At 51.4% G+C, this 22628-nt stretch overlaps 1 long non-coding RNA gene across 1 annotated transcript in view; it reads left to right on the forward strand.

The window, feature by feature from the left end:
* The first annotated feature begins 11192 nt into the window (after positions 1–11192).
* LOC127060209 (uncharacterized) overlaps positions 11193–22628 on the forward strand; it is an 82569-nt gene continuing 71133 nt past the window's right edge. Inside the window, exon 1 of the long non-coding RNA XR_007778948.1 lies at positions 11193–11339. This is a non-coding gene — a long non-coding RNA (uncharacterized LOC127060209). The remainder of the gene's footprint in view (positions 11340–22628) is intronic.

The raw sequence follows: 22628 nt of genomic DNA on the forward strand, positions 1-22628 counted from the left end.
CTACAATGCTGCTCTTGAGGGCACTCAATGCTCTGGCCTTTGGGAAAGGAAACTCAGATGGGGGAAAATTAAATCAGGATTTAGCTGGGGGTGTTCATCAGACTCCCTGTGCACCCCTGCAAATGCTGCATCCCTTTAGCTGATAAGGTCTGATCTCAACCCTGCTCCCAGGACACTTCCAAAAAGCTGCAGGAATGGAAGAGGGGACGATGCCTGATAAGAGCCCAAGGCCATCCCTCACCTCATTCTCTCCCTCCCTGTATGACCCTGCTCCTCTTCTCCCTGTTCGCTCTTGCTCTTCTCTCTCCTTTTCCCTTCCCTTATTCCCTATTTATGCTCCAGGGAGTGAGGCTGAGCAGCAGCACGAGGGTGGAATCCAGCCCTGGTTCTCTGAGGGAAGGTTCTGATTTGTTCTTGCCTCCTGTTGTAATTTCCTTTGGTAGTGGAAGGTTAATTGTGTGCTCTACAGAGCTCTGAGCTCCCTGACTGAGGGGGCTGTTGAGAGCTGAGTGTTGCTGCAGCTCTGATTTAGTCTTGCTCACCAGGGTGATAAATTATGGGCAGATATGAGCCCAGAATGTTGACATTTGCAGGCTGCTGAACCTGTGCTCACTCTCCAGCAGGGAAAATTTGGTGTCTCCCTGCTGCTGCACCTCCCACGTTGTGTCAGGGTTCCTCTGGGGCTCTGCTTTTCAGCCTGGGATTTTATCCTGGCTGTGACTGAACATCTCATTTCTTGGGTTTTGAGCCTCGGATTTTTGTGCCAGTGATAATAACTCTGGGGATAAAATGCCTCCACCACAGAGCTGCTGTCTTGGAGAGCAGCTTGGAGAGGATCACAGAATGGTTTGAGTTGGAAGAGGACCTCGAAGATCAGGTTCCAGCTTCCACCAGGGTCACCTGGCTGAGGTTGGTGGACACCTCTGGAGCCACCTCATCCAACCCCCTGCTCAGGCAGGGCCACCCACACCAGTGACAAGGATCCCCACAGGGAGGAGAGAGATTTGTGGCTGACGTGGCCCCCATTGGCTCAGGGGCTCCAAAACCAGGACCACCCCACAGAAGGGGTTTGACCAGCAAGGTCCCTCTCCTGGTGAGGGTTCATCAGAGATGGAAAAACTGCTGGAGATGAAAGTTGGGATCCTGCCCAGGGAAGCAGAGCAAAGAGCAGCAGGCTCCTTCTACCCACTCTCCCTGACCCTGGAGCACACCCAGAAGATGGATTCCAACCTGATGGTTGCCTAGAGATTCCTTCCTTCCCATGCCCAAGGAAAGGCAGGAGAGCATTGGTCCCACTGCTTCCCACAGGATTCCCACTGAGCACCCAAGGTCAGAGCTGCTGCTGGGCACAAACCACCCTGGAGACCCCCTGGCACTGGGGACCTGCTCCTGACCCTAGAACCCTCCTCTGGGGGAGATGTGGGGCCCTCCCCTCCCCTCCCCATCCTCACACCACCTCTGTGTCACCTCCTGTAGGAAATGGAAAGAGAAACTTCCAGAGACACGGAAGGGTTTAATTTGCAGCCTTGAAAGAAGATTGGATTGATGTAAAAATAAAGTACACAGACATCAAGTAGAAAACTCATAAACTTATGTTTCTGTAGTTGTAAGAAGGAATATGCCTTTAGTAAGTGAGGAAGTGCATTGATAAGGTGGTGAAGGGTTTATGGTGTTGCAGTGTAATTGTACAGAGTAAGCTGGGAGTCTGGAAGTTATAATAGAAGCATGTGTGTGTGCATGTGATTATAGCCCAGTGGATAAAAGCACCCACAGTGCAGCAGAATGAAGTTAAGATGATAGGTTAGAAAAACAAAACAAAGTTTGTGACAGCTTTCCATTGGACTGGAATGTTATATATCGTCTTGTAACAAAGAAACTTGGGACCACTTTTGAGCTATGGCCCACTGCTTACTCTTTTAAACCTCACAGCTGATGTTTAACTGAGTAACAAATCATTCTTAGCCCGACTGTGGTCCCATCCCTTCAATTAAAGCAGTGATAATAAACACCTCCCTCAGTCCCAGGCAGCAGCTAATGCTCCTCTCTCCCCACACCTCATCCCTGAGTGCTTCCCTGGGCTTGCAGCAGGGAAGGGGAGATGCAGAGCCAAGCCCTCAGCACATCTGCCTGATGCAATTTTCAATCCCATCTTGTGTTCTGACACTTCAGATGTATTCCAATAACTCCAGAAGGGTGAGGGGTCCTGCTCTGCTCCAGTTGGCTTAGAGATGAAATAAAGTGGGAAAAAGTGGAGAGCTGAGATAAATGGGGAGGGCTGACTCCACTTTTGGGACTCCTTTAAGTGCAACAAAGAAGAGCAGGGATGAGGTTGGTGGGAGAAAGGGAGCAGAGCTCTGAACTCAAATTTTAGGGCAAATCCTCACATCTGTGCCCTGAGAGCATCATGTGTGAGTGGCTGTCTGTGTTTGAAAAGCCAGGTGTCTGCTAAGGAAGGCAGAGCCTACCCTGAAATGGAAAATGCAAACCCCCTCCCTCTGAATTGTTATCATTTTGAAATTAAAGGGCTCTCAGGCAAAGGTATGGGAGTAAGAATAATAGTTCTTTAATAGGGAAGAAAATAAAATAAACAATGCAGTAGTACAAAACACCACAGCCAGAGTGAGACCAGGAGCTGACCCTGTGTGTCAGGGTGGGGGCACAGTCCCATCCCAGGGGGGCTCAGGGTGGTGGCACAGTCCCATCCCAGGGGGGCTCAGGGTGGTGGCACAGTCCCATCCCAGGGGGGCTCAGGGTGGTGGCACAGTCCCATGCCAGGGGGGCTCAGCCCTCCTGCAGTGCCAGCTGTGGTTCTGCTGGAGCAGGGATCCTGCACAAGGGGGGAGTTTTCCTCTGCAGCTCCAGGGCTGCTGGAGATGGGCCTGCTCTCCCTCTGGGAATGCAGGGCAGCAGAAAGCTGCTCCTCTGGGAATGCAGTGGGCAAAGGCTGCTGGGCTGTTCCCAGGGCAGATTGGATCCAGGGAGGAATGCTTGGCTCCTGCCCTGGGTGGAGCATCTCCCCATGGGATGGTGGAATTGGATCAGCCCTGCAGGGACACTCAGTGGCCATGGACAGCAGAGATCTCCTGGAGGGAGGGTTGGCTGTGGGAGAGATAAAGAAAAAACTGCCCCATGGACAGCAGAGAACTGCCCAGCTCTGACAGATGGGGGTAGAACACACAGCCCCAAACCCCATCTTACAACCCAGGACAGTGGCAGTGGAGGCTCCAAGCCCAGGGACAGTGAGACTCCCCAGGAACAGCAGGACACAGCGTCAGCAGCTGCCCTGGAATCACCTGAATCGTGGCAGAGTGGGAATCCTCCTGAACCCATGCCAGCAGGGAGGCCATGGAGGTTTCTTCCCTGCAAAGGCAACTTCCCTCAGAGCTCTGCTCCACAGGGAGCAGCTCCTCTCTTTCCACATCCAACACAGGCTCCGGAAAATTGCTCCTCTTCCTGCACTTCCCTTGCCAGTCTCACTCCCAGGTTTCCAGCCTGAGCTCTTCACCAAGGAGTGGGGTCTGGACACAGCCATGGGCTCTGACCCTGCTGCACCCTCAGCTTGTCAGGGCAGCTCGAGGATGTTCCCCTGGCTCTGCAGGGATTTGAGAGGTCTCTGCCCTCCCCTCATTCCACAGTAAAGAGCAGCAACAGCAAAATTCCTGCGAGATTCCTGCTGGCATCACTGGCCTTGGAAGCTTTGGTCAGCCTGGGGAGGAGGAGTGGATGCAGGCACCTGAGTGACCCAGGGGCAGCAAGATCCTCACCCAGGGAAAGGTGGAGATCAGCGTGGGGCTCCTTTAGTCTGTGATTTCCCAGGATCAGTGTCTGGGAGCACCCCTCCTCCCCTCTCCCTTTCTTCCCCTCCAAACACTCTGGCATCTCCTCAAGCCCCGCTTAGCACCTGGAGAAGCCCTGGGATACACAAAAGACACTTGATAAAAGCCTGCCTGTGTTTTACCCAGCAGAACTGTGTGGGGGAATGTGCTCAGAATTGCTTAGAGACACAGAGAGAAGTCCTTTAAGAGCCCGCACTTTCCGTTAAAAGCCTGGGAGAAAAATCCCCACTGCCGGCCTTTGTGAGAGAGGTATTTTTTATTTAAGATACAAAGCAGGATTGTGTTTGTGTGCTGCCCTTCATCTGCATTACTCCACTTAAAATCCCATTGCAGAAATATGAAAGAACTCTGTTTTCTTTAAGGATATATCAGCTCTATTCCCAGAGGGATGAAAGAGCACCAGAAATAAAAGGGACAGCTTTAGTAAAACAGCACTGCCAGGGGATATAATAAACACATAAATTACTCACAACCAGCCAGGCAGCCTCACAAACTGCACAACAACATCCTGCAGTGCAAGGAAATACATTCCCTGGGAATGTTCTCAGTGCTTGTCCTGCCATCCTGGGGGTCTCTGACCCCCAAACACTCAAACCTTTGTCCTGGAAGGAGCCGGAGCTCTTCTGGAGTGCTGCCTTTGGAGCTCCACCCCACCAGGATGGGTCCCCCTGCTCACCCTATTGGAATGGGAGTGGGAGCAGGGAGAGCTCAGCTCCCCAGGGCCAGGCAGGGTTGGTTTTCTGGAGCTCAGGGAAGCCTCAGGAAGCCCAAATGCCTCCTGGAATTCCCCTGGCTGTGTGAACACCACAGACTGGCAACACCAAGGCAGCTCTTGGCCCTTTCTGGCTGTGTCTCCCCCTGTTCCTGCCATTCTTCCACACATTTTGGTTCCTTTTCCCATGACTTCTCCTGGTCATTATTGTGTTAAGCTCCATCTCTGGGTGGGACATCCCAGCCCTGTCCTGGATCTGCTCCCACCGAGTCACAGGAGGTGCTGCTCTTGCTGCTTCAGCTGTGCCAGCACCAGGGGAGGTGGGAGGGTGGCAGTTCATGGGATTGCATGGAATGGTTTGGGTGGGATGGGACCTTAAAGCTCATCTGCCTTGGGAGGGGCATCTCCCACTATCCCAGGGTGCTCCAAGCCCCAGTGTCCAACCTGACCTTGGACACTGCCAGGGATCCAGGGGCAGCTGCAGCCTCCCTGACAGCAATCACACTTTCCAGCATTTCCTCAGTGTCTCGTGGTAGGAGCTCTGCCCCAGGCCCTGGGACACCTTGTTGTGTCTCCAGTGGATCCCACAGACCTTCTCAGCATCTCCCTGGAGCTCTTGGAGCTCCAGACTGGATTGGTGCTGCAGATGAAGTTCCCTGTGCTGGGAAAAGGTCCCTCAGCTCTTGCCACTGTCCAGGGCAGTTTGGTTTCATTCCAATACATCCCACAAAAGTGTTTTTCCTCGCTCTGGGATCCATTCCAACTCCAGTGCACCAGGTGTGGTTCAGCTTCCCCTTTGTGATTGGACCCAATCCAAACACACTGGGCTCAGATTCCTCATCAGAGACCCAAAATGGGTCCCTTGTATCCCAATTTCTGCATCCCCAGTGGCTGAAAAGGCCCGTCATGGGCCATTATGCTCTTTTTAATTGGTTACCTTTCTGCACAGGAATGCTGCCATTATTTTTGGAGGATATATTTGGATATTTCTTGTCCTGCTTATCTTTCTCCCAGGTGTCTTATCAATCCCTCAGGTGGCTTTTGTACCTCTGCGTTGTCCTTTGAGGGATTACCATCATCACTCTTGCTGATGACTCCCTGGGTGCTTATCAGGTGAACTCCTGCATTCTCCATTAATTCATGGAATTAATAAAAGAATCAGGCATTTTCCCAGCCCTTCCTCAGGCTGCTGTCTCTACTCCTTCCCTGGATTTGTGCAGTTGCAGAAAAGGCTGAAGAAAGGCTCTGCTATAGGGAATAAAGCACAGAGGTGGAGCTGAGGAATACCCACGTGGGCCAGCAGTGTCCAGTATACCCAGCAATACCCACTGCTGCCCTGGGCAGTGCCAGCCCTGAGCTGTCCCTGACCTGTCCTGGGGACAAGGGATCCTGGGGGCATCGGGGAGAGCACTGCCAGCAGGTCAGGGTGATCCTGCCCCTGTGCCCAGCCCTGGGGGCACCTCTGGCTGCTGTGTCCAGCTCTGGATCCTCAGCACAGCAGGGCCAGGAGCTCCTGGAGCTGAGCAAGGGCCAGGAAAGGCTGAGGGAGCTGGGGCTGCTCAGCCTGGAGAGGAGCTCAGGAAGAGGGGCCTCAGCCCTGGGGGTGCCTGGCTGGGCCTGGCTGTGTCCCTGGGTGTCTGTCCCTGGGTGTCCCTGTGTGTCCCTGTGTCCCCCTGTCTGTGTGTCCCTCTCTGTCCCTGTGTCCCCCAGTCTGTCCCAGTCTGTCCATGTGTCTGTCTCTGGGTGTCCCTGGGTGTCCCTGTCTGTCTATCTCTGTCTATCTCTGTGTGTCCCTGTCTGTCTGGTCTGTCTGTCCCTGTGTGTCCCTGGGCATCCCTGTGTCCCCCAGTCTGTCCCAGTCTGTCCCTGTCTGTCTGTCCCTGTGTCCCCCTTTGTGTTCCTGTCTGTCTGCCCCAGTCTGTCCCTGTCTGTCTGTCCCTGTGTCTGTCCCGGTGTCCCCCTTTGTGTCCCTGTCTGTCCCTGTGTGTCCCTGTCTGTCCCTGTGTGTCCCTGTCTGTCTGTCCCTGTGTCCCCCAGTCTGTCCCTGTGTGTCCCTGTCTGTCCCTGTCTGTGTGTCCCTGTCTGTCTGTCCGTGTCTGTCTGTCCCTGTGTGTCTGTCCCTGTGTGTCTGTCCCTGTCTGTGTGTCCCTGTCTGTGTGTCCCTGTCTGTCTGTCCCTGTCTGTGTGTCCCTGTGTGTCTGTCCCTGTCTGTCTGTCCCTGTCTGTGTGTCCCTGTCTGTGTGTCCCTGTGTGTGTGTCCCTGTGTGTCTGTCCCTGTCTGTGTGTCCGTGTCTGTCTGTCCCTGTCTGTCTGTCCCTGTCTGTGTGTCCCTGTCTGTCTGTCCCTGTCTGTGTGTCCCTGTGTGCAGAGGGCAGAGCAGGCCCAGGCTCTGCTCCAGGCCCAGCCATGGCCCCAGAGCCACGGGCAGGGCTGAGCCCAGGAGCTGCCCCTGCCCAGGAGGCAGAACTGCTGCCCTGGGCAGTGCCAGCCCTGAGCAGAGCCCAGAGAGGCTCTGGGGGCTCCTCCCTGGGGCCATGGCAGAGCTGTGAGCACACCCTGCTGTGCCCTGAGCCCTGGGATGGCCCTGCTGGAGCAGGAGGTGACACCAGGGACCCTCTGGGCTCCCTCCAGCCTGACCCACCTGGGATTCCATCCTGTGGAAATACCAGATATGGGGCACTGATATCTCTGGAATGCCTGCAGAGAATCCAGAGGAAGGGAAGATGATGAAGAGTGAAGAAGGCCCTCTGTTTCCCACTCCTGCAGGTTTCTCTGTTCCAGGGAGGATCCACAGCTGAATCCCACCTGCTCTGACAGGGAATGGTGCTCTGGAAACCCAAAAGTGAAGGGACAAGATGGAAAACTGAGTCCCACCCTCTGAGGCTTTGGGGTTTTCCCTTTCTTTGGTTCCTTCCATCTTGTCCCTGTCCTTCCTCTTGTGTCCTCCCCTTGCAGCTGCTGCAGAGTTGTTACAGATCCCAGAATGAGCAGAGAGCTGATTTCTCCTCTGCTCAATGCACACCACTCTAGGAGGAAGGAACAGCAATGAGAGCATCTCCTCTCACCTCCAGCAGAAATGAGGGAGCCAGGAGGATGGAGAAGATTGGGGAATAGGGGAATACAAACCTCTCCCTCCTCAGCTGCTCTCCATCCGTCCCAGTGCAGCTCAGGATTCCTCTAAACCTGTTTGTTGGAGCTTGTCCTGACACTTCCAAAGGGGCTTTTTGGTCGGATTATGACGTTATGCCCTTAATTTCAGAGTCAGCAATTTCAAATGTTACCTCTCAGAGAAAAAAGATTTAACACCAGAAATTCCCAACTGCCTTCCTTCCTTCCTTGTTCCCTGCTCTCATCTGAGTTGTTCCCTTCTCTTTCTATACCTACATTTAAAATCTGTTCCCTCCTTTTTCCAGACCTGTTTTCAAGATGTTTTCCTTTCAGCAGGTTCATTTTTCAGGACTTTTGCTCAGGAGTTTTCAGGCGACAGAAGCAGAGAGAAAAATCCTCATAAAATCCCCACAGCTGGAGGTTCAAAGTCCTGATGGACCAGTCTTGGGTCCAGTGTTGAACCAGATCAATTCTCTTCGAACTCCAAATCCCAGAATAAGGCTGGTAAAGGCCTGGAAGATCATTGAGTCCAGCTTGTTTTGGTGTCGTGGTGATGTCTCCAAGAACTGCTTTGCACACTGTGCAAAGTCTTCATTTGAAAGCATTTTGGGATTATTTATTCCAGCAGAAAACTCCAAAGTCTTTAAAAAGACTGGAGATCCCTGAGCTGAGTTCCATGTTCACACAAACAATTCCTGCATGGAGCATTTTGGTCATGCTCAGTGTCCTCTTGTCCAGAAAGCTCCAGACTGTTTTTTATCCATGGATGGCACACACACATGGAATTTCTCTGCCATGATTCCTGTGTGGACGAGAAATTCCAACCTCAATCCCCAGATTTTAAAGGACAAAATGACAAAGGATCTGCAGGGAGCAAAATTCTCCAGGATGAATGGAATGGTATTCAGCTCTCTCCAAGTGTTCCAGTCTGGAATACAAAGTGAGAGACGTGGGAGCAAAACCAGGGACCAGTTGGAACATCCACAAAATCCTTTGGCTCGACCACCCCCTTGGCCACCCCATCCCAGGGACATCCCCATGGAGGAGCCCTTCAGTTCCCAGAGGAAAAGCTCGAGGAGGTCTCACCCTTCCAGCAGGAGCACCTCCCTCCAGGAGGAGGGAATGTGGAATATTTGGGCACTGTGGGTCGTACCTGGTGGGATAAAATGGCTCCACTGCCTCAGGGCAGGGGCAGGGCTGCTGGGCGTGCAATATGGACAGCCAGGGATCCTGTGGGATAAAGGGGAACTTCCACTGAATGGGAACAAAAGGAAAGAGGCACATGATCCAGAGCATTTTTTAGTGCTTCTGAAGGGGGTGCAGTGTCTCTTCTAGCAAGGCTTGGCTCCATTGTGTTACAAAACCAGGGAATAAACTCTCCAGCTGATTTGCTGGATTGGAAAGCCAACACTCCATCACTATCAGTGCTGGATGTGTGGGAATTCTCCAGCCTACAGACCAGGTCATATCCATGAAATTAATGCATATTCCTCCCATTTCTGTTCCATATTCATTACATTCCTGTGCTCATTGTGAACTTGCTGGGATATGAGCAAGGGTCTTTTGAGGGTCTTTGGTGGCATTTGGAGCATCCCATTCCTCAAAATCCCCTTGGATGGTCGTGGGTCTTCTGATGGATCTTCACTCCTTGAGAGTGCCTCAAATATGTGACCAGGTCATGATGCACCTTCTGTTACCATTCTTTGTTCTGGCACTTGATCAATGTTCCCAAAACTCAGGCATCTCCCAGTCCATATTCACCAAGGATATTGGGAAATAGGGAAGCCTTGGCTGGCAGGAGATCTCTTAGTCACAGATGTGGGGGATTAGCACAAAGCCACGTGAATCTCTGGTATTTTGTAGGGTACAAAACTCAGCATTTGCCCCAAATGTAGGATCATGAACTATTATCCTTCAGTTAAAATTTTCCAACATTTGCCCCAGTGCTGCGGGGATTTCTTCCTGAGGAAACAGAACCTGGTTGGTCACAGCCCCACCACTGAGGCCACCACTAAGCCAGGTCCCCAAGGGCCTCATCCACAGGGCTTTACATCCCTTGAGGATTTAACTGCCTCATTAATTAACACAGCCCCGCCCAGAAGAAAGGATGAGCCCTGCTCCAAAGCCACCTGTGCTGTGACAGTCCCACCCCCACTGACCACAGCCTGCCTGCTGCATTAGAGCTCATCTGCATTCCCAAGGGATGGGATTTCACAGGAAGTGAGCAGGAGCAGGAGCTCTCCATTCATCAGAGAGATCCATGGACTCCAGAGTGGGAGTCACTCTCCCCATAATATTAAATTAATACAGTGATGATTTATCAGCCTGGCAACTCTGGGTCTAACAAAGAGGGAGAGAGAAGCAAATGGAAGCTGAGGCTTTTCCTGGGATAAAATATTTGTGCCTGGTACTGCTGGTTTATAAGATCCAGCCCCATAAATGTTTCACGGGCTCTTTCCCAGCCAGGCTGTGCTGTCACACACCCTGGGCAGGGTGTTTAAACCCTGAACCCTGAGTCAGTTTAATTTTCAGGCCCTGACCCTGTGATTTTACTGCAGTGAAGTTGCAGAGAGCAGAAACTGCTCCTGCTGCAGGCCTGGCCCTGCATTTTTACACCTGCAGGAGGATGCTCTGCTGATCAGCTGCAAAGGGCACGCAGGGCTTGAAGAGACCCTGGTGCTGTCTCAGAACAAATCAGCCCCTGGGCTGGCTCTGTTTATCAAGGATGTAGTTTGAAAAGGAAGCCAGGCAGGAAAGCTGGAGGACAAAATGATAAAATGGCAGGAAACCTCCCCAAATCAGGCAGTGCTCCCACACGAGTTCCCAGGGAGCTCAAGGACAAACCAGCTGCTCTGGGCAAGCCTGCTTTGCAACCAGCACAGGATCAGGGAATGCTCTCCAGCTTTCTGCTTTATCTAACACGTCTGAAAGTCCACAGAGTTCAGGCAAAGAGTCAGAGCAGCTCAGGGGAAGCCAAATGCCACCAAAGGAGCCCCAAGAGCCACAGCCCAGAGGAGCCCTGGGTGGTTCTGTGTGCCCCAAGTCTGAGGAGAACACAGGGAGGGCACTCACAAGGGGTTTTAGGGGAATTGTGCTGCCGTAGGAAGAAAGGGAAAGGTCCTCGTGGGGTGAGTGTGGGGCTGGAAGGAAGGAAAAGGGTTGGGGGTGAGTGAGGAGCATCACACTTGTCACCCTCCATCCCAGGGAGGATGGCAGGGACCTGCCTGGGCCCCTGTGCCAGGGTTTGAGCTGTGCCAGGGGCTCAGCTTCTCATAAACACCCACAGGAGCTGTGGCTGCCCCACCCTGGAATGTCCAAGGCCAAGCTGGACCAGACTTGGAGCAAATGCCTTGAAATAATTAATACAAATATTTAAAAATCCAATGAGTGTAATTTTTCACCTACTGGAAAAAACAGGTGGCTCTTAGTGCTATTGGGATTGTTCATCCTGGAGAAGAAAAGCTCCAGGGAGAACTTTCCTGTATCTAAAGGAGAGCTGGAGAGGGACTGGGGACAGGGGATGGAGGGGCAGCACACAGGGAATGGCTCCCACTGCCAGAGGGCAGGGATGGATGGGAGATTGGGAATTAGGAATTGTTCCCTGGGAGGGTGGGCAGGCCCTGGCACAGGGTGCCCAGAGCAGCTGGGGCTGCCCCTGGATCCCTGGCAGTGCCCAAGGCCAGGTTGGACAGGGCTGGGAGCAGCCTGGGACAGTGGGAGGTGTCCCTGCCATGGCAGGGGTGGCACTGGATGGGCTTTAAGGTCCCTTCCCACCCAAACCATTCTGGAATTCTGGGATAAACAGCCTGGAGAGGAGCAGAGTGCCCAGGAGGGATTTGCTGCTGGGGCATTCCTGCTCAGAGGACCAAGGTGAAGGAATTATGGAATCACAATGTGATGAAAAGGAAGGAGAAGCTGAATTTAAATAAATGTAAAGTCAAGTGCAAGGGGGGAAATCCTAATTAGGCATCTCCAGAACGGGCTCCAAGTGGATTATTGTTATTCCAGAGTGAGGCATTGAGATTTTATCAGTTCCATAAATACATCAGCTCAGCGCACAAAGCAAGCAAATCAAATTATGGAATTATCAGGGCAAGAGAGGACAGACACAAGGAATCTGTGTGTGAAACTGGGAAATCCACCATAAACCTCTGCTGGTAAATCCATGACAAACCTGTGCCTGGATACTGGGGCAGTTCTGGGCCCTCCCATCCAGAACAGGAATGTAGGAGAGGTGAAAAAGGTGGAGAAAACCCCACTGGAGTGACGAAGGTCATGAAGGAGCAATTGGATAACTCAGGGAATTTCAGTGTGTAAGGAATATGAAAACCAGGGAAAAGGTGTGAAGGTGACAGACACCAGAGACAGACAGCTCAGGGATTCTCAAGGGAGCCTCAAGGGAGCTTCTGGACACTCCCCGAGCCTCCTGCTTGGCAACATGCACAGAAAACAAAGGAAGCAGCTCCCAGCCACTGCAAATCCTCATCCAACCCGGCCCTTCAGGGATAAATGCAGAATCCCATCATTGTCTGGGACCTCACACGGGAGGGGACAGAGCCTCAGTCACAGCTGAGGGAGGGTGGGACAGCACAGGAAACAGGAGTTGGGCCTTGGAGGAACCACAGGAGAGAGCTGTCCTAGTAAGGGGATTAGTGGAGTCTGGGGGTTCTCTCAGTATGGAAGAACAGGGGAAAAACAAAGGAAAAATTGCTGGTTTTTCTGTGGGAGAGTGCAGAGAGAGGCCATGGATCAGCTCCCAGGCTGGAGAGAGGATGGGGACAGGATGCCAGGGCAGAGGGGCTCAGTACAATCCCAGGAAATCAACTCTCTCCTGCTCTTCTCCCTTCTCCTGTGGGTGCAGATCGAGGCTCTGGGTGATCCCGGGGGAACTGAGAGCAGGAGTGAGCAGCAAACACAGCCCTGCCAGCACTGGGGTTCCCCACAATGAAACACAAAGTTCATGTCCTGCTTTCCCCACTAATTACCTTCCTCACCCTAAAAGAGAGCTCTGCTCACATCCCAGGGAAGATTATTGAGAGAAATGATTCTCACTTCCAGAAATGTAAAAGGTTTATTAAAACCTTAAAAAAACCACAACAGAAGACTGAATAAAGAAATTATTACAGCACTGGGAGCAGAGGATTTTTCCCACCCTGTGCTCACCCACACCATGGAGGTTTCACCTTTTAACCCTTTGGCTCCCCCAAAGTTCTGTCCATGGACTCCTCCTTCCCTGCCCAGGGCTGGAGATCATTCCCTAAATCCTGACTGGAGCTCAGGTGCTGCCACAGTGACCCTCCCAAATGTCCCAAAGCCAGGGCACCCCTGATGACAGCACAAGGGGTAAAACACAACTATAAATCTATAAAGCTTCTCCTAGCAGATATACAGGATATTGCCTTTTAATTGTGAGTGTCAACCCTGGCATTGCTCATCTGTCAGAGCAGCTGGGCTGGCTGTGCCTGTCTCACAGCCCAGGGGCTGCAGTGCTGCCCCTGGAGCTGAACTTGCTCTGGCAGTCCATCAGGGCTCTGCCATTCCCGGGGGCTGCCAAGATTTCCCAGGGAATTCGCTGTGTCCCTGGTTCCTGGCTTTGCCAGAATCAATAATTCCGGGCTGCTCACACAGCTCTGACAGGACCTGGGGTTATTTGAGCAGCTCCACCGTGATTATTTGAGCAGCTACAACTGAAGTGTCTTCCCATTAAAAAAAGTGACAAAAAGGGGAAAGGCCCACATAAATTCACCTGCAAATGGAGATTTTTGGAGGAAAACAGAAGCCAGTTTTTGGGGCTGTGTATCCTGAAATGCTGCTGTTGGGATGAGCTTCAGGCTGTCACCTCACGGTCCTGGAGGCATCAGCCTGCCAGGTGGGGAGGAGCAGGAGCCCACCTGGGCATTCCAGGGGTTTCCAGGCACAGAGCAGGAGCAGCTCCAGCTCTGGGATCAGCATTCCCACAGTGTTTGAGTGGGGAGCTCCGCCAGGATCCCGTTTCTATGGAGCATCAGCTCATTCCACACACACACAAATGGCTTTAGACAAAGCCCTGAGATCCCTTCAACGCCCATTGGAAACAGATTTTTTAATGAGCCTTTCCTGCATCATCCCAGACTGCCGTGGTTTTCCTTTTCCCAGCTCTCCCAATCCATCCCTTTGTCCACCTGCTGAGCCCAGAGCCATCTTCCCCTCGTGGAATCCTTTTGCAGAGGACATAAAACATGCAGCTCTCATTTCTCTGGTCTATACTCAGCATACTCAGCCCTCTCACTCTTCCTTCTTGGTAGTATTTTTTTTTTGGGTTGGTTTTTTTTTTATAAAACTTCTCCTAACAGATATACATTATATTTGCCTTTTAATGGTGAGAGCCAGCCATGGCATTGCTCATCTACCACAGTAATTTCACCTGGAGCCTGACCTGCAGACATTATTCAGGGGTAATTGTCTCCTGAAAGCAAACTGTGGTTTGTTCCCCACAGCAGCTTTGGGCAGTGTCCCACAGAGCTGCTCAGAGGGGACCTGAATTCCAGCCGTAGCCACAGCCCAGCTGAAGGCTCAGCAATAATTCCTGCCTGCTTCCAGCATGGAGCTCTTCTCCAACAGATTTGGAGCTAAAATTTAATCCATTATGGCTGTAAACAACTCACTCCAATGGGAAGCAGGTGTAACCTGAGCTGTCTGCTGAAAATATGAAGTCATAACTCTGGAAAAATGGTGCAAACCCGAGCGTCTGTCTGGTTATTTGTCAGTGGGTAATGTCCCCTGCATCCCACAATTCCTGGGAGTGGGATTCATCTGGCTCCATGTGTCCCTCTGCAGCTCTCAGCAGGATAAGCAACAGAGCCCAAACTGCCATTAATCCCAGCCTAAAGCCTAAAATAGGTCAGTGAACAGCACCTGGAAGTGTCACTTTCCCTCCAGACGCTGCAAAGGGAGCCCACAGAGATGTGATCAGACAGAGGCATTAAAAATTAGGAGGAATAAATCCCCCAGGGAATTGCTGCCCGCGTATCTGAGCAACACCATTGATCCCAGGGTAAATTCAATCCCAGACAGTAATGGAAGGAGACACAGACACTGCTCAGTCTGTCCCTACAGCTGTTCATCCCAGCCAGCTGGGACAGCCAGGGTGACACCAGGGCCAGGTCAGCACCCAGACACCTTTTCCAGACACAACTCAGCCTTTTCCCTCCCAGGGATGCTCCTGAGGGATCACCTGAGGTGTGGGGAGGTCTGGGCAGAGGGAAAGCCTGGCCCAGTGACCCTGAGTGGGGGGGAACTAAAGGGCACAGTCGGTGCTGGAACTTGGGAGTGTGGAAAGAAATCCTTTTCACCTGAGGGAAAGGTGGGGAGCCAAAGGTGCCATCCCACAGAAACTGCCAGGTCTGGAGTGCCCTGTCCCATGGCAAGGGGCCTGAAAAGCTGGGGCCATCCTGAGTGAGTGTCAGCGTGTCCATCTGATACCAAATGGGGTCAGAAAAGGCTGCAGAGGTCATTGTTCTGCCCTTCCTCCTTCTGCAGGAACACGTGGAGAGCCCTGCTCCTGCAGGACCTTTCCTCCCCTGGAACAATTCAGTGCAATTTCACACAGGGAAAAAAGCAGGATTTATTTCTTCTCCTCCCCTGATCTCTGCGAGCACAGAACCCAGCAGCAGCTCAGGAGTGGCCAGGGAGGAGCTCAGGTTATTGCCTGGAACACAACCCAGCATCAGCAGGATGGAAACATGGATCCCAGGCAGGCAGGGAAAAGGGCTGGAGCCCTTGGAGAAGCTGCTGCATTTCTTTCATGGAAAGCACAATTCCCAGCCCCTCTGGGAACCTGGAGCTTCCAGCACTTCTTTCTGTGCCTGCCAGGACTTTGGGGCCATCTGTGAGGCATCACCACTGCCCCCACACTGGCCAAGCATCCAGAGCTCCTTGGTTCCAGAGAAGGCATCAGGACACCCAGAGGAAGGAGCCAGGCTCCTGAGGAAGCTGAGGAGCAGGGGATGAAGGGCAGGGCTGTTCAAAGGGAGGGGGCTGAGCACACATTTCTGCAGGAACACCCTCTGGAGAAGCTCAATGGAGAATCAGAGTCATCCCCTCCGTTATCCCAAAAGAGTCAGAGCAGGGAAGGGCAGTTCTGTTCAGTCACAGCACAGCACAGGCCAGAGGAGCTCACTCCAGCAGGATCTGGGGTAAAGCAACTCTTGGAATCGTCTTTTCAGTAGGAATTGGACAAAATCCAGCTGGAATGTTGCCACCTTGATTTTTTAAGTTTTTCTAAGCCTTCTGATGTTTACATTGTTGTAACGAACTTTCTCACGCACTTTATGTAAATAACTTTTTCTTTTGCATTCTTTTCTGGAGGAGGAGAAATTTGATGGGCTGTTGGTTTGTCCAGTGTCATTGGAGAGGTGGCACTGTCACCCTCCAATCCACTGTGACTTTTGGAAATCTATAAATGTTGGAGTCAGGAAATAAAAAATCCTTTTTAACCTTGGAAAGAGCAGCGAGTCCACGTGGTGTTGTGTCCTGTAGTGACACACTCCAGCAGGATCTGGGGTGAAGCAACTCTTGGGATCGTATTTTCAGTAGGAACTGGGCAAAATCCATCTGGAATGTCTCAGATAAGATCACAGTAATTCCTGTGCCAGCCGATCCTGAAGGAGGAGGCAGCTTTCTTCCCTCTGACTGTGTGTGACAGGGCATCCTGAGCTGGCTGCTGGTCTGAAGGGGAGATTCCCAGTGGATGTTTGAGGGGATGGCTCCGACAGGGGTGGCCCCAGTTTTGGCTCAAGACCATCTCCTGGGGCCTCCATAGAATCAGAGGATCATTAGGCTTGGAAAAAGCCTCCAGATCATCAGGTCCATCCTTTGGCCAAACACCAGCATGCCCAGTGAGACAAACTTCATGGCAAGTGCCCAGACAAGGCTGGAACCCCAAATTCCATTGATTTATCCATGTTATTCCCAGATGAGTGAGGTGAGTGCCAGCTGGGAGCTGCTGAGGATCTCTGCCCAATGAAACCTCTCAGGGCTCTGCTTCCACATCTCCAGGTACCTGGCAGGTCACTCCAGGTACCCCCAGGTGTTTTGGTGCTCCTGAGGGGGCAGGAACTGGGGTGCCAGAGGTTTGCAGGTGGCTCTGCTGGAGGGACACCCCCCCACAGCAGTGCTCAGGTCACCCAAGGGCCACTCCAGCAGTGACTGGAAAGAAATTTGGCCTGAAATTGTCTCTTCCAAGCTCTGTGTGCTCAGCAGGGCCACAGGAGCAGGAGACTTGTCCACACAGGCCAGTCCCTGTCACAGGAACCAGCAAGTGACAGCCAGAGTTATGCTGGCTCCGTGTCCCTTATTTTAAAGGCAGATCCCTGATGGCCTTGATTCCTTCCTCGAGGTGATTTTTTATTGCTTCTTGCAGCAGATGACCCTGATTTCATTTGCTCCACGAGTTCCAGGGAGGCTGCATCAATCAGGCAGAGCCTGGAGAGGAAGCAGCCCCACCGTTGATTAAAGCTGGCTCTGAGGGTGGAACTCAGCCTGGAGGAACCTTGTCTTTTAACAGGAACTAATCACAAAGTCAGGGGGAAAGGAGCTGCTCTCTTTGTGTTGTTGGTGTTCTTGGTGCACTGAAAAATCCTGAGCAGCTGAGCATAAATTCTTCTGTATTTTCTGATTTTTTTTACAATCATCATCATTGTCATTATTTTCTTCCTTTTCTGTCCCATCAAACTGTCCTTACCTTAACCCAAGATTTTTCCTACTTTCACCCTCTCCATTCTCACCCCACCCCTGGGCAGGGCAGTGGGAGAGGGCCTGTGCTGGGCTCAGTTCCCAAGTGGGATTAAACCACCAGAAGGACATTTTAATCCAAGGATTTAGTGAGGATAAAGGGCAGGACAGGGCTTTGGGACATCCCACAGCCTCATCTCTCTGATAGGACCTGCCTGGCACTCCAAGAGTCTCCATCCCTGGCTGGCAGGGAGGGCTCAGAGCTGGACTGGGGTTGTCTTCCTTGAAAACTGCCTGATTTCCCAAAAACTTGGGATCAAGCTCAGCTTGGAATGTGTTTTGATAATGTACAGCTGAGATAACCCTACACAATAAATATTTTCTTGATAAAAGGGATTTTTAACCCATAAATATGGGGTGGATGGGCCCTGGCTGGCCAAGGCAGGTCCCTGGTGACCAAGACTCAGTCACGGTGCAATTTCCATGTCCCCCGGGATTGTGACCATTCCAGGGACTGCAGCAAGGCCAAAGATGCCTCTAAAAAGAAAGAATTTTTCTCTTCTCCCAGTTGGGAAGCTCTCCCATCAATCCCTAAATATAACAGCAATTTCCATGTGCCTGGAAGTTTATATGGAAGTAGGTCCTCAGTTGCTTGGGGTGGTTCATCAGATATAAGTCACTATGCAAATGGGACAAGTGCAAGTGCTCAAATGATGGCATTAGAATTTTATGGACTATAATTACAAAATATTTTTGTATATCATTATTTTGATATGATTATTTTCATATCATTATCACGGAACTTGGAAGAGAAGAACCCTTGAAAAGTTTGCGTGAGGAAAATGAGAATATGGGAAAAGGAGAAAGGATCTGCTGCAGAAAAATCCCTGCAGTACCAGCAATCATTAATATGGATTTTGGGGATTGCAACAGCAAATGAAACCCTTTTTTTCAGTCCTCACTTAGTGGTAAAATGGCAAATCCTTGTGGGATAAAAGCAGGATGGATATTCCCAACAACATATTAGTCATCCTTCATCTGAGGAAAATTATTAATAAAGCCTGGACGTGGTTTTCTTTACTGTTGATGCTTCATGCTGTGAAAGTCACAAAATCTGTTGATTTGCATTACAACATCATTATCAGCTGCTTGATTATTTTCAAGATAAGAAAGGTGGCAGAGGTATTATTGCAGAATATGAAAAAAATCAGACATTTTGAGCTTTGGTCTATCTACCATCATTTGTAGTTTCTGTGCTAATATTTATTTTGGTAGATTTGCCTCCAAGTTAACAGGAGAAGAAAATGAATGTGCCCTGTGTGAACCAGCAGCCCAAAACAGGGAATGCCATGGATGAAACCAAATTTTATCTCTGGAATAGTCAAAAAGGCTGAGGGCACCTGGGCTGTGACAGCCCTGGGGTGGCAGCAGGAGCAGGGCAGTGCCCGTCCCCTGAGCTGGCACTGCTGGGGCACCTCCAGTGCTGGGGCAGCTCTGGGACCCTCCTGCCAGGAGAGACCTGGAGGGGCTGGAGCGTGTCCAGGGCAGGGAACGGAGCTGGGAAGGGGCTGGAGCCCCAGGAGGGGCCGAGGGAGCTGGGAAGGGGCTCAGCGTGGAGAAAAGGAGGCTCAGGGGGGACCTTGTGGCTCTGCACAGCTCCTGCCAGGAGGGGACAGCCGGGGGGGTCGGGCTCTGCTCCCAGGGAACAGGGACAGGAGGAGAGGGAACGGCCTCAGGCTGGGCCAGGGCAGGCTCAGGGTGGATTTTGGGGAAATTCCTCCTGGAAAGGGTGCTCAGGCCCTGGCACAGCTGCCCAGGGCAGTGGTGGAGTCCCCACCCCTGGAAATGTCAAAAACCTCATGGATGTGGCACTGGGGACCTGGGTTCATGGTTGAACTTGATGAACTTGGAGGGGTTTTCCAACAGGAACCATCCCATGATTCTGTGAATAACCAATTCTAATCCCACTTAACTGATGGAAGCTCTTCCAGCACAACAGAAATGTTTCAATTTGCCAACCTTAAACCCACAGAACTCCAGGTGTCTCTCCAGAGGCCTCTTTTTCTCTCTAATGTGCACCTAACAGGCTCATTAAATGATTTAATGTCATTAAAGGTCACTCCTGCACATCCAGAAGGACTTTACACATGGAATTTTTTTATTTTATTACACAGAAATAAAGCTGAGGTGCACAGACCCTTTTTAATGGTAGAATATGCACATACTTATTTATTTATTTATTTCCCAAAAGAGTTTTTTTTTAATGACAGAGCTAATTAAAACAGACTCATCTTGTGCTCTTTCTATGAGATATTGCAAACATTCAAGAGGGGGCTAAAAAACAAAAAGAACAAGTGACATTATTTGGCCACAAACACAGCTCCTGTTTAAAAGACAGGCACTGGTAAAGTGGAAAAAAGCCAAGAAGTTTCATTCTGTTGCATTTTGGGATTACAAGGAGGTGTTTGAGAGGCTTTAAGCTGATTTTTTGGACTACTTTGTGCAGAAAAATTCAGCACAGGCTATGTGTGATAACAGCCCAGGAGACCTGGATATGAAAACACCTGAAATTTAAACTATAAACATTTCTTTAAATATTTATTTCACTACTTCTCACACCAGGGACCTGTGTTGTCCCCATATCACTGGGGGAAAAAAGCTTTTCTTGAAGAACTAAATATGAATAAGCTGCAAAAATCCATGAAATATTGATCCTGTCCAGGCTGGCCTGCAAATGGAAGAGAATCCTGCCTGAACACCTAAGGAGTGTTTTACAAATTCATTAAAAATAACACAGTAGCCCCAGAATGCACTAAAGGTGATTAATTTGTACCATTTTAAATAATATACTCCAGCTTATAAAACCTGAATTATTTATGAGACCAGCAGTAACATCTACTGGAAAGAAAAATAAATGTCGGGCTAAAGTAAACAGTGTTTTTCCAAATGTCACAACACACACCATCCTTTCTGCATTTCCACCTGGTTGTTCCTCGCTTTTCAGAGAACCATGGAATTGCTGAGGTTGGAGGAACCTCTGGAGATCACCAAGGACTCAAGCAGACTGTCCAGGACCAGCGTCTCGGTATCTCCAAGGATGGAGAGTTCACAGAATCCTTGGACAATCAGTGCTTGACCAACCCTAAAATTCTTCTTTTTAGGTCCAAGTGAATGTCCTGGGTTGTAAGATGGGGTCTGGGGCTGTGTGTTCTGTCCCCATCTGTCAGAGCTGGGCAGTTCTCTGCTGTCCATGGGGCAGTTTTTTCTTTATCTCTCCCACAGCCAACCCTCCCTCCAGGAGATCTCTGCTGTCCATGGCCACTGAGTGTCCCTGCAGGGCTGATCAAATTCCACCATCCCATGGGGAGATGCTCCACCCAGGGCAGGAGCCAAGCATTCCTACCTGGATCCAATCTGACCTGGGAACAGCCCAGCAGCCTTTGCCCACTGCATTCCCAGAGGAGCAGCTTTCTGCTGCCCTGCATTCCCAGAGGGAGAGCAGGCCCATCTCCAGCAGCCCTGGAGCTGCAGAGGAAAACTCCCCCCTTGTGCAGGATCCCTGCTCCAGCAGAACCACAGCTGGCACTGCAGGAGGGCTGAGCCCCCCTGGGATGGGACTGTGCCACCACCCTGAGCCCCCTGGGATGGGACTGTGCCACCACCCTGAGCCCCCCTGGGAAGGGACTGTGCCACCACCCTGAGCCCCCCTGGGATGGGACTGTGCCACCACCCTGAGCCCCCCTGGGATGGGACTGTGGCTGTCTCCGCCACACGTCTGCTCTCACCTCATGATGGTTTTGTTATTTTCCTGCCAATTTTCCTTCCCAGCTGTTTTACGAGCCTGGCTTTTCATTTTGGTGGAAGCCCACGAAGGCACGAGCAGGGCTGGGGTTAAAGGAGGTCAGAGGAGGAGGCAGCAGTTCCAGGCTGCAGTCTGGATGCTTTATGTTCTCCTCAGAGCTCCCTGTCAGCTCCTGCTGCCATTGCCAGGTGATGGATTGGCTCTCAGCTCCTCACACAGAGAAAACATTGGGAAAGGGATTGCATCCCACCTGGAATGGGAACTGGAGCACAAACTGAGCACCTCTCACCTCAACAGCAGCAATCAGTGGGAGGGGAGTGGGGAAGGTGTGCCCGTGGAACTGGAGGAGCTTTAAGGTCCCTTCCACCCAGGCCGTTCTGGATTCCAGGACCCTGGAGAAGAGCAGGGTGCCCAGGGAAGGCTTTGCTCTCATGGGAGACTCTGCTGTGGGAGCAGCTGGGGCAGGTTCTGATGAGGACAAAGGGACAGAACAGGGTTTGAGTCTGAAAAGGATGGGAGAAAGCACAGCCTTGGAGAAATACATAAAGGATGTAATTCAGGCAAAGCACAAGTAAGAGCCAGCCCAGCTCTGTAAGGCTGACAAAGCAGAAGTTATGGAAAACAAAGATATTTGGCTTCCTCAAAAATGGGGGTTGAGGAACAGCCACCTAAAAGGACACCAGACATTGAAGACAGACCCAAAGAACCCCAGAAGGACTTTGATAAGGGGTGTGATTGTATAAAATGATGTCAAGTAATCATGGATAGCTCATGGATGTGTAATCAGTGTGAGATAAAAACAGCTCACCCAGCACTCAATCAGATCCTCCCTGTGCCCAGCACTGCAATACAGAATTCCTGATTTCTAATGCTCCAGACTGTGTTAGAAAGTTTCCATCTGGCTGATTCCGCTTCCACACTTTGGAGGATGAAGGTGGTGAGATGGAGGAGAGAGCCCTTCCCTACCCAGCTCAGGGCTCACTCCCCTCCTCAGCAGAGTCAGTGGGAAAATCATCCCGAGGCCAGCAGGACCCTCTGGGGCAGGTCAGGCCTCCTGGCCAGAGAGGAATGATCCCAACCCTCTCCTCCGGGGCAGGATTCACCTGTGGGTTGAGCCAGAGAAGGACTTGGGCCAAGATTCAGAGTCCTGGCCTTTGTCTCTCACCTCCTCCAGTCCAGCATCAGATGAGGAGGGTGAAGGGCACTGGTTCATTCCTGCCTTTCCCCCGTCACACATCCATCCCCGAAGGATGTTGGGTGCAGCAGACTCAGGCATTGATGGGGATCAGGGGCTCCTGTGAAATCTCATGATCATCTACAAAGCTCCCAGAGGAAGCAGAAACATCCAGCATTGACAAGGGGACCCCTCTGGACCCTCTGAACTCATTAAATCCTCTCATGAGAAAGGACATGGGTGAGAATCCTGCATTTTCCTGGAGCTCTCCAGCAGTGATGTGAT

This window comes from Serinus canaria, chromosome 15 (genome assembly GCF_022539315.1).
Source record: "Serinus canaria isolate serCan28SL12 chromosome 15, serCan2020, whole genome shotgun sequence".
Taxonomy (NCBI): Eukaryota; Metazoa; Chordata; class Aves; order Passeriformes; family Fringillidae; genus Serinus; species Serinus canaria.